Genomic DNA, 18021 nt, shown 5'->3' on the forward strand with positions numbered 1-18021 from the left:
GAATGTATGTGAGAAATACTTAGAAAAGCAAATGGATTTGTATGTAGCATTTATGGATCTGGAGAAGGCATATGATAGAGTTGATAGAGATGCTCTGTGGAAGGTATTAAGAATATATGGTGTGGGAGGCAAGTTGTTAGAAGCAGTGAAAAGTTTTTATCGAGGATGTAAGGCATGTGTACGTGTGGGAAGAGAGGAAAGTGATTGGTTCTCAGTGAATGTAGGTTTGCGGCAGGGGTGTGTGATGTCTCCATGGTTGTTTAATTTGTTTATGGATGGGGTTGTTAGGGAGGTAAATGCAAGAGTTTTGGAAAGAGGGGCAAGTATGAAGTCTGTTGGGGATGAGAGAGCTTGGGAAGTGAGTCAGTTGTTGTTCGCTGATGATACAGCGCTGGTGGCGGATTCATGTGAGAAACTGCAGAAGCTGGTGACGGAGTTTGGTAAAGTGTGTGGAAGAAGAAAGTTAAGAGTAAATGTCAATAAGAGCAAGGTTATTAGGTACAGTAGGGTTGAGGGTCAAGTCAATTGGGAGGTGAGTTTGAATGGTGAGAGGCTGGAGGAAGTGAAGTGTTTTAGATATCTGGGAGTGGATCTGTCAGCGGATGGAACCATGGAAGCGGAAGTGGATCATAGGGTGGGGGAGGGGGCGAAAATTTTGGGAGCCTTGAAAAATGTGTGGAAGTCGAGAACATTATCCCGGAAAGCAAAAATGGGTATGTTTGAAGGAATAGTAGTTCCAACAATGTTGTATGGTTGCGAGGCGTGGGCTATGGATAGAGTTGTGCGCAGGAGGATGGATGTGCTGGAAATGAGATGTTTGAGGACAATGTGTGGTGTGGGTGGTTTGATCGAGTAAGTAACGTAAGGGTAAGAGAGATGTGTGGAAATAAAAAGAGCGTGGTTGAGAGAGCAGAAGAGGGTGTTTTGAAATGGTTTGGGCACATGGAGAGGATGAGTGAGGAAAGATTGACCAAGAGGATATATGTGTCGGAGGTGGAGGGTACGAGGAGAAGAGGGAGACCAAATTGGAGGTGGAAAGATGGAGTGAAAAGGATTTTGTGTGATCGGGGCCTGAACATGCAGGAGGGTGAAAGGAGGGCAAGGAATAGAGTGAATTGGAGCGATGTGGTATACAGGGGTTGACGTGCTGTCAGTGGATTGAATCAAGGCATGTGAAGCGTCTGGGGTAAACCATGGAAAGCTGTGTAGGTATGTATATTTGCGTGTGTGGACGTGTGTATGTACATGTGTATGGGGGGGGTTGGGCCATTTCTTTCGTCTGTTTCCTTGCGCTACCTCGCAAACGCGGGAGACAGCGACAAAGTATAAAAAAAAAAAAAAAAAAAAAAAAAAAATATATATATATATATATATATATATATATATATATATATATATATATATATATATATATATATACGGAAGATGAAGGCCGGCAAGGCAGCAGGTTTGGATGGTATTGCAGTGGAATGTATTAAAAAAGGCGGTGACTGTATTGTTGACTGGTTGGTAAGGTTATTTAATGTATGTATGACTCATGGTGAGGTGCCTGAGGATTGGCGGAATGCGTGCATAGTGCCATTGTACAAAGGCAAAGGGGATAAGAGTGAGTGCTCAAATTACAGAGGTATAAGTTTGTTGAGTATTCCTGGTAAATTATATGGGAGGGTATTGATTGAGAGGGTGAAGGCATGTACAGAGCATCAGATTGGGGAAGAGCAGTGCGGTTTCAGAAGTGGTAGAGGATGTGTGGATCAGGTGTTTGCTTTGAAGAATGTATGTGAGAAATACTTAGAAAAGCAAATGGATTTGTATGTAGCATTTATGGATCTGGAGAAGGCATATGATAGAGTTGATAGAGATGCTCTGTGGAAGGTATTAAGAATATATGGTGTGGGAGGCAAGTTGTTAGAAGCAGTGAAAAGTTTTTATCGAGGATGTAAGGCATGTGTACGTGTAGGAAGAGAGGAAAGTGATTGGTTCTCAGTGAATGTAGGTTTGCGGCAGGGGTGCGTGATGTCTCCATGGTTGTTTAATTTGTTTATGGAGGGGGTTGTTAGGGAGGTAAATGCAAGAGTCCTGGAAAGAGGGGCAAGTATGAAGTCTGTTGGGGATGAGAGAGCTTGGGAAGTGAGTCAGTTGTTGTTCGCTGATGATACAGCGCTGGTGGCTGATTCATGTGAGAAACTGCAGAAGCTGGTGACTGAGTTTGGTAAAGTGTGTGGAAGAAGAAAGTTAAGAGTAAATGTGAATAAGAGCAAGGTTATTAGGTACAGTAGGGTTGAGGGTCAAGTCAATTGGGAGGTGAGTTTGAATGGAGAAAAACTGGAGGAAGTGAAGTGTTTTAGATATCTGGGAGTGGATCTGTCAGCGGATGGAACCATGGAAGCGGAAGTGGATCATAGGGTGGGGGAGGGGGCGAAAATTTTGGGAGCCTTGAAAAATGTGTGGAAGTCGAGAACATTATCTCGGAAAGCAAAAATGGTTATGTTTGAAGGAATAGTGGTTCCAACAATGTTGTATGGTTGCGAGGCGTGGGCTATGGATAGAGTTGTGCGCAGGAGGATGGATGTGCTGGAAATGAGATGTTTGAGGACAATGTGTGGTGTGAGGTGGTTTGATCGAGTAAGTAACGTAAGGGTAAGAGAGATGTGTGGAAATAAAAAGAGCGTGGTTGAGAGAGCAGAAGAGGGTGTTTTGAAATGGTTTGGGCACATGGAGAGAATGAGTGAGGAAAGATTGACCAAGAGGATATATGTGTCGGAGGTGGAGGGAACGAGGAGAAGAGGGAGACCAAATTGGAGGTGGAAAGATGGAGTGAAAAAGATTTTGTGTGATCGGGGCCTGAACATGCAGGAGGGTGAAAGGAGGGCAAGGAATAGAGTGAATTGGAGCGATGTGGTATACAGGGGTTGACGTGCTGTCAGTGGAGTGAATCAAGGCATGTGAAGCGTCTGGGGTAAACCATGGAAAGCTGTGTAGGTATGTATATTTGCGTGTGTATGTACATGTGTATGGGGGGGGGGGGGTTGGGCCATTTCTTTCGTCTGTTTCCTTGCGCTACCTCGCAAACGCGGGAGACAGCGACAAAGTATAAAAAAAAAAAAAAAAAATATATATATATATATATATATATATATATATATATATATATATATATATATATATATATATATATATATATATATATATATAATACATACTTGCTGCCTCTATTCATATAAATATAATCCATTAATCATATAAGATGTAATCCATTAATCATATAAGATGTAATCCATTAATCATATAAGATGTAATCCATCAATCGTATTAGATGTAATCCATTAATTATGTAAGGAGTAATTCATTAATCATATGATATGTAATCCATTAATCATTTAAGATGCAATTCGTTCATCATATTAGGTGTAATCAATTGACCATATAAGATGTATCCCATTGATCATATAAGATGTAATCCATTAATCATATACGATTTTATCCATTAATCATATAAGATATAATCTATTGCTCATATTAGATGTAACCCATTAACCATATGAGATGTGATCCATTGATCATATTAGATGTAATCCATTAATCATATAAGATGTAATCCATTAATCATATTAGATGTATTCATTTAAACATATAAGTTGTGATCCGTAGATCATATTAGATGTAATCCATTAATCATATAAAATGAAATCCAATAATGATATTAGACGTAATCTATTGCTCAGATGTAATCCATTGATCATAGAAGATGTAATCCATTGACCATATTAGATGTAATCCATTAATCACATAAGATATAATTCAATAATCATAGATGTAATCCATTAATCATATTAGATGTAATCCAATAAACATATGATGTGATCCATTGATCATATGATGTGATCCATTGATCATGTTAGATGTAATCCATTAATCTTATAAGAAAGTAATCCATTAATCATATAAGATGTAATCTATTTATCATATTAGATGTAATCCATTGATCATATAAGCTTTAATCCATTAATCATATTGATGTAATTCATTAATCATATGATGTAATCCACCAATCACATAAGATGTAATCCATTGATCATATGAGATGTAATCCATTAATCATGTGATGTAATCCATTAATCATATAAGATGTAATCCATGAATCATTTATTATGGTATATATATTATCATGTTATCTATTAATCATATAAGATGTAATCCATTGATCATATGTGATCTATTTATCATATGTGATCCATCGATGGTATGTGATCATGGCCGACGTGTTTACATTATGGCGTCTCCCACACACGGTACAGGTCAGGGAGTTTCCCTCTACAACTACGTTGTTCACATCTTACAACTAAAGTGTTTTTGTTGTGATTTATGTTTGTTACGTATTATGATGTAACTTTATAAGTGTACAGTGTGATGGACATCCGTCAAATATGTGTATTTATGTCAAATTTGATGAAGTTGTCATCTTGGCGAAGTTGCAGTGTATAGATAACAAAAATCATGTATGAATTTGTCTCAATTACATCAGTAAAGTTGTTGTTTTAGTAAGAACAAATATATATAACATTACCTCAAGCATTTGATACAGACAAAGATGGTTACAGCTCGGAAGAGAAGTGGAAATTATCTAGTAAAATACAAGAAATGGTTAATGTACCAAACCACTAAAAACTATAACTTATCACGACTTACAACAACATTTGGTTGTTATAGTGATGTTGTAAGTGATATATATATATATATATATATATATATATATATATATATATATATATATATATATATAATGAGTGTGTTGTTGCCCATCAAGTTAAAAGTTAGAGGTTAGGTTAGGTTAGGTTAGGTTACATTAATTAAGGTAGGTTAGGTTACTCATTTGACAATAACGAACAAACTTGTTATATGTTTGATAAAATAAACATATAAATTACGTCAACATTATAGTTTAAGAGTCATCATATAAATCTTTAGTCATGAACAACAAACTCTACAACAGATCAAAGTTATATTTACGATAAACATTGTTGAAGTTACGTATAAGATATATATGTGAAGCCTGTGCCCAGCTGGACCTCCCTCCAGGGGGACTGCAGCCACAACTGTTGTATTATAATATTAGTAAGTTGTTGCTTGCCCGGCTCAACACCAGACTTGTATCTTTGTAATATAATCTCACAACAAGCTTGATATATGATCTCACAACAAGCTTGAAATATAATCTCACAACAAGCTTGATATATAATCTCACAACAAGCTTGAAATATAATCTCACAACAAGCTTGATATATAATCTCACAACAAGCTTGAAATATAATCTCACAACAAGCTTGATATATAATCTCACAACAAGCTTGATATATAATCTCACAGCAAGCTTGATATATAATCTCACAACAAGCTTGATATATAATCTCACAACAAGCTTGAAATATAATCTCACAACAAGCTTGATATATAATCTCACAACAAGCTTGAAATATAATCTCACAACAAGCTTGATATATAATCTCACAACAAGCTTGATATATAATCTCACAGCAAGCTTGATATATAATCTCACAACAAGCTTGATATATAATCTCACAACAAGCTTGATATATAATCTCACAATAAGTTTGATATATAATCTCACAATAAGTTTGATATATCTTCCTAGGTATGTTCAGCTCTAAGATTCATGTTGCTTCATTGTGAGGAGATTGTGAAACAAATTCATGAAAATAGATACAGAGAAGCAGTAGTTCAAATTTACTTAGATTGTGATAGCTGACTTGGTCTCGTATAGTAATACAGATGTATTTCATGGACTGTAACACAGTATGTCGGTGGTAATGCTGATGAACAGCATTCCTAATAAGGAGGCAAATTAAATAAGAAGAAATTTAGGTAAAATTAAGATATTAGTAGAAAGTAGTACATTATGAAATTAGGTTAAACAGCATTCAGGTAATGTGAAGTTTTCCTGTGGTAACTATTAAATATAATTCACCCTTCTTGATGTTTACCCATTTCATGCTAGAAGTAACGTAATTAGGTTTATTTTGCTTTCATTGGATGATTTTATAAAGAATCAGTAGACACAAGTTAAAGCTATTGCTTGAATGTTATTGGCTATATTATGTCAAGAAAACATATAAGAAACTCATTAAAGAATCCTTTTACATCACTTGCTAGTTTACCAACACTTTGGCCTTACTGACACTTCAAGCCTAGCCAGCTAACACTTTGACCCCTACTGTTGTGTTCTATATGATATATGAAATGTTCATATAATTTCATATTGATATTATAGTATTGTGGTATTATTGTATATATATTATCATACCTGACTTCTCTCCCACTTCTCACCATTAAAATAACTTAAAACTCAGGCACAGCTTTACCATGAATTTCACGAGTTGTGCCACAATACTGACCCCTCAGAGGAAAGGTGGCCACAGGACAATGTTAGAAATCATAACTCTAGGCCAGTGTTCATTCTAACCATCAGACATTTGCACAACCTCTCTTAGAACATTATACATCGTACTTGATCTCAGTCTCATCAAGTTGCCTGCAAGGATAGTGTTTATCATGAGCAGTCCAGTTCACTCTTCACCCTAACATAACCTTCAAACTTGTGTACAACCTCACCTTTACCTTAGCCACAACATTATACATCACCCTCACCCAACCTCACTCTTAACCTGAGCAGTCCACCTTGCTCATTATCTTAAGATAGTCTTTAAACTCTTACACCATTATTGACAGTCTCTCTCCCTTTATCTTATTTGTGGCAATATGGTGAGGTTGGTGTATATTTTTGGTAAAGCGCAAGTGACTGATGGTCAGGTTAGGGTGAACATTGGTCTGCATTGGTCCCTTTTCATATTTTCCTTTGCACAGCCTCTCCTCCAAAGGGGCCACAAGCACTTCTTCATTGTGGCATAATTGTTAAAGTTGTGTCTTAGTTTGAAGATTATGTTTGTGTGAGGAGTGTGTTGGATAGCTCACTTTCAACTTTATGCACTGTGGCAAGTGGATGGATTTAAGAGTGAGGTTGGGGGTAAGATGGTATATAATGTGACTTAGGTAGGACTGAAGTTGTGCATCAACTTGAAGGTCATGTTCCACCTAATCCTTCCTTGTAAATTGGTAAAGTTAGGAGTGAGGTTGGAGTGATGATGATTACGCACAATTGGTGTGGATAGCATAAGGGTCAGGTTGTATATTAGTTTGAAGGTTATGCTAGGGAAGAGGGAAAGAAGGATTTGTAATTGTGCTATCACCGAAAATAAGAGAGGATGTTATAGAGCTTTAATGGAATGAACCAAGAATAGAGTGGATGAAAGGAAGGATTGTAATACTGAAGTGTGCATGGGTATGTGTATTTACCCCTGTGACTATGAAGTCTGTGCGAGACAAGGATGAAATAGAGCATTTCTGGAGAAATTTCAATAACTGTATATACTGTTTTGTGAAGGAAAGAAAGGTGTGTAGTGGGTGATTTGAATGAAAGGTGGAATGTGATGTAATTGGTGAGATAGTTGGTTAATAGGGAGTGAATGGAGTAAATGAGAATGGAAAGTATCTTGTGTTTGTCTGTGCTGAAAGTTGTTTATTCCTAGCAAACACCGTTTTTCATCACAAGATGATCCACTGGTATATAGGTTGAGAAATAATGAAAGAGAAGATGAAAAGGGTTTGATTGGCTATGTGGCAGTGGATGAAAAGTTGAGAAAGGTTGTGCTATATGCTAGAGTTGTAAGAGGAATCTTTGGAGACTGACTGTTTTGTGGTTCTTGGTGGGGTTAAGATCAGGGAGAAGTGAGATATGGTGTAAAGAATGCAGAGGTAATGTGTTGGCAAGCGAGTTGATTCAGAAAGAATGCAAGTAAGAGTGTGAAAAGAGGGTGTCAGAAAGTTTAGATGGAAGCACTGTAAGTACAGGGATGCTGTCGTATGTGAATGAGGTGTTAAAATTTTAAGAAAGACTGTTAAGTTAGTAGAATTTGGAGTTGGATACTAGGTTGTGAGATATAGGAATTTAAAAGAAAATTCATGATGGACAGATGAGGTAAGAAATGGTATGGAAGAGAAGAGAAAGGCATATGGTAGATTGCTCAAGATTACTGTACCAGTTGAAGTTTGGCAAATGAGGAGAGAATAATATAAGATGTGTTGGCATAATGTTAAGAAGCTAATGGAGGAAAGCAGAGAAAGAGAAGGTGAAGATTTTGGAAGAAAGTTGAGTGAAACATTTAGAGAAAATAAATTATCCCTGGGGATAGGGGAGAAAGAATACTTCCCACGCATTCCTCACGTGTCGTAGAAGGCAACTAAAGGGGATGGGAGCAGGGGGCTAGAAACCCTCCCCTCCTTGTATTTTAACTTTCTAAAAGGGGATACAGAAGAAGGAGTCACGCGGGGAGTGCTAATCCTCCTCGAAGGCTCAGATTGGGGTGTCTAAATGTGTGTGGATGTAACCAGGATGACAAAAAAGGAGAGATAGTATGTTTGAGGAAAGGAACCTGGATGTTTTAGCTCTCAGTGAAACGAAGCTCAAGGGTAAAGGGGAAGAGTGGTTTGGGAATGTCTTGGGAGTAAAGTCAGAGGTTAATGAGAGGACAAGAGCAAGGGAAGGAGTAGCACTACCCCTGAAACAGGAGTGGTGGGAGTATGTGATAGAGTGTAAGAAAGTAAACTCTAGATTGATATGGGTGAAACTGAAAGTGGATGGAGAGAGATGGGTGATTATTGGTGCATATGCACCTGGGCATGAGAAGAAAGGTCATGAGAGGCAAGTGTTTTGGGAGCAGCTGAGTGAGTGTGTTAGTAGTTTTGATGCACGAGACTGGGTTATTGTGATGGGTGATTTGAATGCAAAGGTGAGTAATGTGGTAGTTGAGGGAATAATTGGTGTACATGGGGTGTTCAGTGTTGTAAATGGAAATGGTGAAGAGCTTGTAGATTTATGTGCTGAAAAAGGACTGGTGATTAGGAATGCCTGGTTTAAAAAGAGAGATATACATAAGTATACGTATGTAAATGGTTTGATCGAGTAAGTAATAATAGGGAAAGAGAGATGTGTCGTAATAAAAAGAGTGTGGTTGAGAGAGCAGAAGTGGGTGTTTTGAAATGGTTTGGTCTCATGGAGATAATGAAAGAGGAAAGATTGACAAAGAGGATATATGTGTCAGAGATGGAGGGAACGAGGAGAAGTGGGAAACCAAATTGGAGTTGGAAAGATGGAGTGAAAAAGATTTTGAGTGATCAGGGCCTGAACATGCAGGAGGGTGAAAGGCATGCAAGGAATAGAGTGAATTGGAACAATGTGGTATACCGGGGTCGACGTGCTGTCAGTGGATTGAACCAGGGCATGTGAAGCGTCTGGGGTAAACCATGGAAAGTTCTGTGGGGCTTCGATGTGGAAAGGGAGCTGTGGCTTCGGTGCATTATTACATGACAGCTAGAGACTGAGTGTGAACGATTGTGGCCTTTGTTGGCTTTTCCTAGCGCTACCTCGTACACATGAGTGGGGAGGGGGTTTTTTTATTTCATGTGTGGCGGGGTGGTGATGAGAATGAATAAAGGCAGATAGAATGAATTATGTACATGTGTATATATGTGTATGTCTCTGTGTGTATATATATGTATATGTTGAGATGTATAGGTATGTATATTTGCGTTTGTGGACATATATGTATATGCATGTGTATGTGGGTGGGTTGGGCCATTCTTCCGTCTGTTTCCTTGAGCTACCTTGCTAATGCGGAAGACAGCGACAAAGCAAAATATAAAAAGAAATAACGTATGTAAGTAGGAGAGATGGCCAGAGAGCATTATTGGATTACTTGTTAATTGATAGGCGCGCGAGAGAGACTTTTGGTTGTTAATATGCTGAGAGGTACAACTGGAGGGATGTCTGATCATTCTCTTGTGGAGGCAAAGGTGAAAATTTGTAGAGGTTAGGTTTGTAGAGAGAATGTTGGGGTGAAAAGAGCAGTGAGAGTAAGTGACCTTGGGAAGGAGACTTATGTGAGGAAGTACCAGGAGAGAATGAGCACTGAAAGGAAAAAGGTGAGAACAAAGGACATAAGGGGAGTGGGGGAGGAATGGGATGTATTTGGGGAAGCAGTGATGGCTTGCGCAAAAGATGCTTGTGGCATGAGAAGCGTGGGAGGTGGGCGGATTAGAAAGGGTAGTGAGTGGTGGGATGAAGAAGTAAGATTATTAGTGAAAGAGAAGAGAGAGGCATTTGGACCATTTTTGAAGGAAAATCATGGAAATGACTGGGAGATGTATAAAAGAAAGAGGCAGGAGGTCAAGAGAAGGCTGCAAGAGGTGAAAAAGAGGGCAAATGAGAGTTGGGGTGAGAGAGTATCATTAAATTTTAGGGAGAATAAAAAGATGTTTTGGAAGGAGGTAAATAAAGTGCGTAAGATGAGGGAACAAATGGGAACTTCATTGAAAGGGGCTAATGGGGAGGTGATAACAAGTAGTGGTGATGTGAGAAGGAGATGGAGTGAGTATTTGAAGGTTTGATGAATGTGTTTGATGATAGAGTGGCAGATATAGGGTGTTTTGGTCGAGGTGGTGTGCAAATTGAGAGGGTTAGGGAGAATGAATTGGTAAACAGAGAAGAGGTAGTAAAAGCTTTGCGGAAGATGAAATCCGGCAAGGCAGCGGGTTTGGATGGTATTGCAGTGGAATTTATTAAAAAAGGGGTTGACTGTATTGTTGACTGGTTGGTAAGGTTATTTAATGTATGTATGACTCATGGTGAGGTGCCTAAGGATTGGCGGAATGCTTGCATAGTGCCATTGTACAAAGCTAAAGGGGATAAAAGTGAGTACTCAAATTACTGAGGCATAAGTTTGTTGAGTATTCCTGGGAAATTATATAAGAGGGTATTGATTGAGAGGGTGAAGGAATGCACAGAGCATCAGATTGGGGAAGAGCATTGTGGTTTCAGAAGTGGTAGAGGATGTGTGGATCAGGTGTTTGCTTTGAAGAATGTATGTGAGAAATACTTAGAAAAGCAAATGTATTTGTATGTAGCATTTATGGATCTGGAGAAGGCATATGATAGAGTTGATAGAGATGCTCTGTGGAAGGTATTAAGAATATATGGTGTGGGAGGCAAGTTGTTAGAAGGAGTGGAAAGTTTTTATTGAGGAATTAAGGCATGTGTACTTGTAGGAAGAGAGGAAAGTGATTGGTTCTCAGTGAATGTAGGTTTGCGGCATGGGTGTGTGATGTCTCCATGGTTGTTTAATTTGTTTATGAATGGGGTTGTTAGGGAGGTGAATGTAAGAGCTTTGGAAAGAGGGGCAAGTATGCAGTCTGTTGTGCATGAAAGAGCTTGGGAAGTGAGTCAGTTGTTGTTCGCTGATGATACAGCGCTGGTGGCTGATTCGGGTGAGAAACTGCAGAAGCTGGTGACTGAGTTTGGTAAAGTGTGTGAAAGAAGAAAGCTGAGAGTAAATGTGAATAAGAGCAACGTTATTAGGTACAGTAGGGTTGAGGGACAAGTCAATTGGGAGGTAAGTTTGAATGGAGGAAGACTGGAGGAAGCGAAGTATTTTAGTTATCTGGGAGTGGATTTGGCAGTGGGTGGAACCATGGAAGTGGAAGTGAATCATAGGGTGGGGGAGCAGTCGAAAGTTCTGGGAGTGTTGAAGAATGTGTGGAAGTCGAGAACATTATCTCGGAAAGCAAAAATGGGTATGTTTGAAGGAATAGTGGTTCCAACAATGTTATGTGGTTATGAGGTGTGGGCTATAGATAGAGTTGTGTGCAGGAGGGTGGATGTGCTGGAAATGAGATGTTTGAGGACAATATGTGGTGTGAGGTTGTTTGATCGAGTAAGTAATACTAGGGTAAGAGGGATGCGTGGTAATAGAAATAGTGTGGTTGAGAGAGCAGAAGAGGGTGTTTTGAAATGGTTTGGTCACATGGAGAGAATGAGTGAGGAAAGATTGACAAAGAGGATATATGTGTCAGAGGTGGAGGGAACGAGGAGAAGTGGGAGACCAAATTGGAGGTGGAAAGATGGAGTGAAAAAGATTTTGAGTGATTGGGGCCTGAGCATGCGGGAGGGTGAAAGGCATGCAAGGAATAGAGTGAATTGAAACGATGTGGTATACCAGGTCGACGTGCTGTCAATGGATTGAACCAGGGCATGTGAAGCATCTGGGGTAAACCATGGAAAGTTCTGTGGGGCCTGGATGTGGAAAGGGAGCTGTGGTTTCGGTGCATTATACATGACAGCTAGAGACTGAGTGTGAACGAATGCGGCCTTTGTTATCTTTTCCTTGTGCTACCTCGCACATAGGGGGGGGGAGGGTTGTTATTTCATGTGTGGCGGGGTGGCGATGGGAATGAATAAAGGCAGACTTTGAATTATGTACATGTGTGTATATGTATATGTCTGTGTGTGTACGTATATGTATACATTGAGATGTATAGGTATGTATATTTGCGTGTGTGGACGTGTATGTATATACATGTGTATGTGGGTGGGTTGGGCCATTCTTTCGTCCGTTTCCTTGCTCTGCCTCGCTAACGCGGGAGGCAGCGACGAAGGCAATATATAGAAAAAAAATTATATTGGATTGTGGTGAAAAAGGAGAGAAAAGAATGTAAGATTGATAATGTAGATATGAGAAATAATGAAGGGGAGTATCTGAATCAAAAGGAGGAAATGAAAGGAAGATGGAGGATTTTTTTTGAAGAAATGACAAACATGAATGAAGGGAAGGCAGCAGTTGTTACATGCATGGGTATGGAGGATGAAAGGAAGATAAAAGTGAAGAGAGGAGGTGAATAGGGCAATAATGAGGCTAAAGGTGGGAAAGGCACCTGAAGTGGATGGGATTATGGCTGAAATGCTGAAGTATGAAGGAAAAAGAGGAAGAGAGTGGATGCATATGATGTGTAATTTAATATGGAAGCAGATGATTGTGGCAGAGGAGTGGGTGAAAGTTATTATTGTTCCTTTATTCAAAGAAAATGTACTATGGATGTATGTAGCAGTTATAGTGGAATAAGTCTGTTAATCATACCAGAAAAAGTGTTGATTGATAGTGATGGTAGTGACTAAATGCAGAATAAATGAGAAGAATGGGAATTTTAGAAAAGGTTGTACTGATGAGATTCTTGTGGTGAAAATTACTGGAAAAGTATCTGGCAAAAGGTAAGAAGTTGTATGCAGCTTTTATGGATCTTGAGAAAGCTTAGGGAAATGCTTTATGGGATGTGGTAGGAGGACAACTGTTAGATGGTGTGATAGCCATCTACAGAGTAGCAGATGCATGTGTAAGAGTGGATGGAGAGTTGAGCAGAAGTTTCGGTATATATGTGGGTGTGGATCATGGCTGTGTGATGTTACCATAGCTTTTTAACATATGTATGGATGGAGTGATAAGAGAGGTGAAAGCAAGACTAGGGAAAGGAGGTGCAGAGATGGAGTGTGGTGATGAGGTATGATGGTTAGTGACAGGCCTGTTTATGGATTAGACTGTGTTGTTTGCTGAGAGTGAAGAGGAATTGCAGAAGGTTGTGTAAGCACAGGCAATTGAAGGTAAATGCAAGTAAAAGTAATGTAATTGTGTTTGACAGGAAACATACTGAAGGTAGAGATTTTCCAAAACCATATAGAGCAAAAGAAGAGAGTGTATTAAACTGTTATAGATATGAGTAGAAGAAAAACTGGAAAGGTAAGAGAATTTAAGTATTTAAGAGATATCTTGGGTACGTTTGGTGAGATGGAAGGAGAGATAAGGGAAAGAGCAGTACAGGGTAAAAGAATCATTGGTTACCTTAATCAGATGATGAAGGGTGGAGGTGTAAGTATGAAAGTGAAGAAAGGATGAAGGGACAGCATAATCTTCCCACTTCAGACAAAACATGGACATGGAATGAGTCATAGAGGTCAAGCATCCAGGCTGTGGGATGAGCTATTAGAGAGGAGCATGTGGTATGACTAGGTGGAATGAAGAAAGAAATGACAGGGTGTATATGAGATGTGGTATGTCTGGAAATGCAAAGGGAATTAATTTTGGAATGGTTGAGTTGGTGAAACGTGCTTTGAGGTGGTTTGGGCATGTGGAAAGAATTTGAAGATGGGGAATTTACAAGGGGAGTGTATGACAGTACAATTAAAGGGGTTAGTGTGAGAGGAAGACTACCTTTGACATAAGGAAATAGAGCAGAAGAATACTGGAGGGTGAGAAATGGTGGAAGAATGGATGGACTGGTGCATGCAAGTGAGGCATGTAAGGGTGGGGATAAATGGAGACACTTTTGCCATGTCCACCCCCTGATGAGAATTTTTCGAGGGAAGGGGCATCAGAGATATAATTAGATATATAGCTAGGGGATAGGGGAGAAAGAATACTTCCCATGCATTTCTCACATGTCATAGAAGGCGACTAAAGGGGACGGGAGCGTGGGGCTAGAAACCCTCCCCTCCTTGTGTTTTAACTTTCTGAAAGGGGAAACAGAAGAAGGAGTCATGCGGGGAGTACTCATTCTCCTCGAAGGCTCTGATTGGGGTGTCTAAATGTGTGTGGATGTAACCAAGATGACAAAAAAGGAGAAATAGGTAGTATGTTTGAGGAAAGGAACCTGGATGTTTTGGCTCTGAGTGAAATGAAGCTCAAGGGTGAAGGGGGAGAGTGGTTTGGGAATGTCTCGGGAGTAAAGTCAGGGGTTAGTGAGAGGACAAGAGCAAGGGAAGGAGTAGCACTATTCCTGCAACAGGAGTTGTGGGAGTATGTGATAGAGTGTAAAAAAGTAAACTCTAGATTCATATGGGTAAAACTGAAAGTGGATGGAGAGAGATGGATGATTATTGATGCATATGCACCTGGGCATGAGAAGAAAGATCATGAGAGGCAAGTGTTTTGGGAGCAGCTAAGTGAGTGTGTTATTAGTTTTAATACACAAGACTGGGTTATAGATGATGGCTCATTTGAATGCTAAGGTGAGTAACATGGCAGTTGAGGGAATAATTGGTGTACATGGGGTGTTCAGTATTGTAAATGGAAATGGTGAAGAGCTTGTAGATTTATGTGCTGAAAAAGGACTGGTGATTGGGAATACCTTGTTTAAAAAGAGAGATATACATAAGTGTATGTATGTAAGTAGGAAAGATGGTCAGAGAGCGTTATTGTATTATGTGTTAATTGATAGGCGCGCGAAAGAGAGACTTTTCGATGTTAAAGAGCTGGGAGGGGCAACTGGAGGGATGTCTGATCATTATCTTGTGGAGGCAAAGGTGAAGATTTGTAGAGGTTTTCAGAAAAGAAGAGAGAATGTTGGGGTGAACAGAGTGGTTAGAGTAAGTGAGCTTGGGAAGGAGACTTGTGTGAGGAAGTACCAGGAGAGACTGAGTACAGAATGGAAAAAGGTGAGAACAAAGGACATAAGGGGAGTGGGGGAGGAATGGGATGTATTTAGGAAGCCGTAATGGTTTGTGGAAAAGATGCTTGTGGCATGATAAGCGTGGGAGGTGGGCAGATAAGAAAGGGTAGTGAGTGATAGGATGAAGAAGTAAGATTATTAGCGAAAGAGAAGAGAGAGGCATTTGGACCATTTTTGCAGGGAAATAATGCAAATGAGTGGGAGATGTATAAAAGAAAGAGGCAGGAGGTCAATAGAAGGGTGCATGAGGTGAAAAAGAGGGCAAATGAGAGTTGGGGTGAGAGAGTATCATTAAATTTTAGGGAGAATAAAATTATGTTTTGGAAGGAGGTAAGTAAAGTGCATTAGACAAGGGAACAAATGGGAACATCAGTGAAGGGGGCTAATGGAGAGGTGATAACAAGTAGTGGTGATGTGAGAAGGAGATGGAGTGAGTATTTTGAAGGTTTGATGGATGTGTTTGATGATAGAGTGGCAGATATAGGGTGTTTTGGTCGAGGTGGTGTACAAAGTGAGAGGGTTAGGGAGAATGATTTGGGAAACAGAAAAGAGGTAGTAAAAGCTTTGCGGAAGATGAAAGCCAGAAAGGAATTTATTAAAAGAGGGAGTGACTGTATTGTTGACTGGTTGGTAAGGTTATTTGATGTATGTATGGCTCATGGTGAGGTGCCTGAGGACTGGCAGAATGCTTGCATAGTGCCATGGTACAAAGACAAAGGGGATAAAAGTGAGTGCTCAAATTACAGAGGTATAAGTTTGTTGAGTATTCCTGGGAAATTATATTTATTTATTTTGCTTTGTCGCTGTCTCCCGCGTTAGTGAGGTAGCGCAAGGAAACAGACGAAAGAATGGCCCAACCCACCCACATACACATGTATATACATACACGTCCACACACTCAAATATACATACCCATACATCTCAACATATACATATATATACATACACACACAGACATATACATATATACACATGTACATAATTCATACTGTCTGCCTTTATTCATTCCCATCGCCACCTCGCCACACATGAAATAACAACCCCCTCCCCCCTCATGTGTGCGAGGTAGCGCTAGGAAAAGACAACAAAGGCCCCATTCGTTCACACTCAGTCTCTAGCTGTCATGTAATAATGCACCGAAACCACAGCTCCCTTTCCATATCCAGGCCCCACGGAACTTTCCATGGTTTACCCCAGACGCTTCACATGTCCTGCTTCAATCCATTGACAGCACGTCGACCCCGGTGTACCACATCGTTCCAATTCACTCTATTACTTGCATGCCTTTCACCCTCCTCTATGTTCAGGCCCCAATCACTCAAAATCTTTTTCACTCCATCTTTCCACCTCCAATTTGGTCTCCCACTTCTCCTCGTTCCCTCCACCTCTGACACATATATCCTCTTTGTCAATCTTTCCTCACTGATTCTCCCCATGTGACCAAACCATTTCAAAACACCCTCTTCTGCTCTCTCAACCACACTCTTTTTATTACCACACATCTCTCTTACCCTATTATTACTTACTCGATCAAACCACCTCACACCACATATTGTCCTCAAACATCTCATTTCCAGCACATCCACCCCCCTGCGCACAACTCTATCCATAGCCCACGCCTCGCAACCATACAACATTGTTGGAACCACTATTCCTTCAAACATACCCACCTTTGCTTTCGGAGATAATGTTCTCGACTTCCACACATTTTTCAAGACTCCCAGAATTTTCGCCCACTCCCCCACCCTATGATTCACTTCCGCTTCCATGGTTCCATCCGCTGCCAAATCCACTCCCAGATATCTAAAACACTTCACTTCCTCCGGTTTTTCTCCATTCAAACTTACCTCCCAATTGACTTGACCCTCAACCCTGCTGTACCTAATAACCCTGCTCTTATTCACATTTACTCTCAAACTTTCTTCTTTCACACGCTTTACCAGACTCAGTCACCAGCTTCTGCAGTTTCTCACATGAAACAGCCGCCAGCGCTGTATCATCAGCGAACAACAACTGACTCACTTCCTAAGATCTCTCATCCACAACAGACTGCATACTTGCTTCTCTTTCCAAAACTCTTGCATTCACATCCCTAACAACCCCATCCATAAACAATTAAACAACCATGGAGACATCACACACCCCTACCGCAAACCTACATTCACTGAGAACCAATCACTTTTCTCCCTTCCTCCACGTACACAAGCCTAACATCCTCAATAAAAACTTTTCACTGCTTCTAACAACTTGCCTTCCACACCATATATTCTTAATACCTTCCACAGAGCATCTCAATCAACTCTGTCAAATGCCATCTCCAGATCCATAAATGTTACGTACAAATCCATTTGCTTTTCTAAGTATTTCTCACATACATTCCTCAAAGCAAACACCTGATCCACACATCCTCTACCACTTCTGAAACCACACTGCTCTTCCCCAATCTGATGCTCTGTACATGCCTTCACCCTCTCACTCAATACCCTCCCATATTATTTACCAGGAATACTCAACAAACTTATACCTCTGTAATTTGAGCACTCACATTTGTCCTCTTTGCCTTTGTACAATGGCACTATGCAAGCATTCCGCCAATCCTCAGGCACCTCACCATGA

General features: G+C 40.0%; 1 protein-coding gene across 2 annotated transcripts in view; it reads left to right on the top strand.

Annotated features, from left to right (window-relative positions):
- Nucleotides 1–4250: 4250 nt before the first annotated feature.
- LOC139758844 (uncharacterized) overlaps nt 4251–18021 on the top strand; it is a 56511-nt gene continuing 42740 nt past the window's right edge. The window contains exon 1 of one of the 2 annotated variants that reach the window (XM_071680699.1): nt 4251–4298. The gene's annotated coding sequence lies outside the window, so the exon portion shown is untranslated. The remainder of the gene's footprint in view (nt 4299–18021) is intronic. The other variant, XM_071680700.1, reaches the window with a different exon arrangement.

This window comes from Panulirus ornatus, chromosome 31, assembly GCF_036320965.1.
Source record: "Panulirus ornatus isolate Po-2019 chromosome 31, ASM3632096v1, whole genome shotgun sequence".
NCBI classification, from domain to species: domain Eukaryota; kingdom Metazoa; phylum Arthropoda; class Malacostraca; order Decapoda; family Palinuridae; genus Panulirus; species Panulirus ornatus.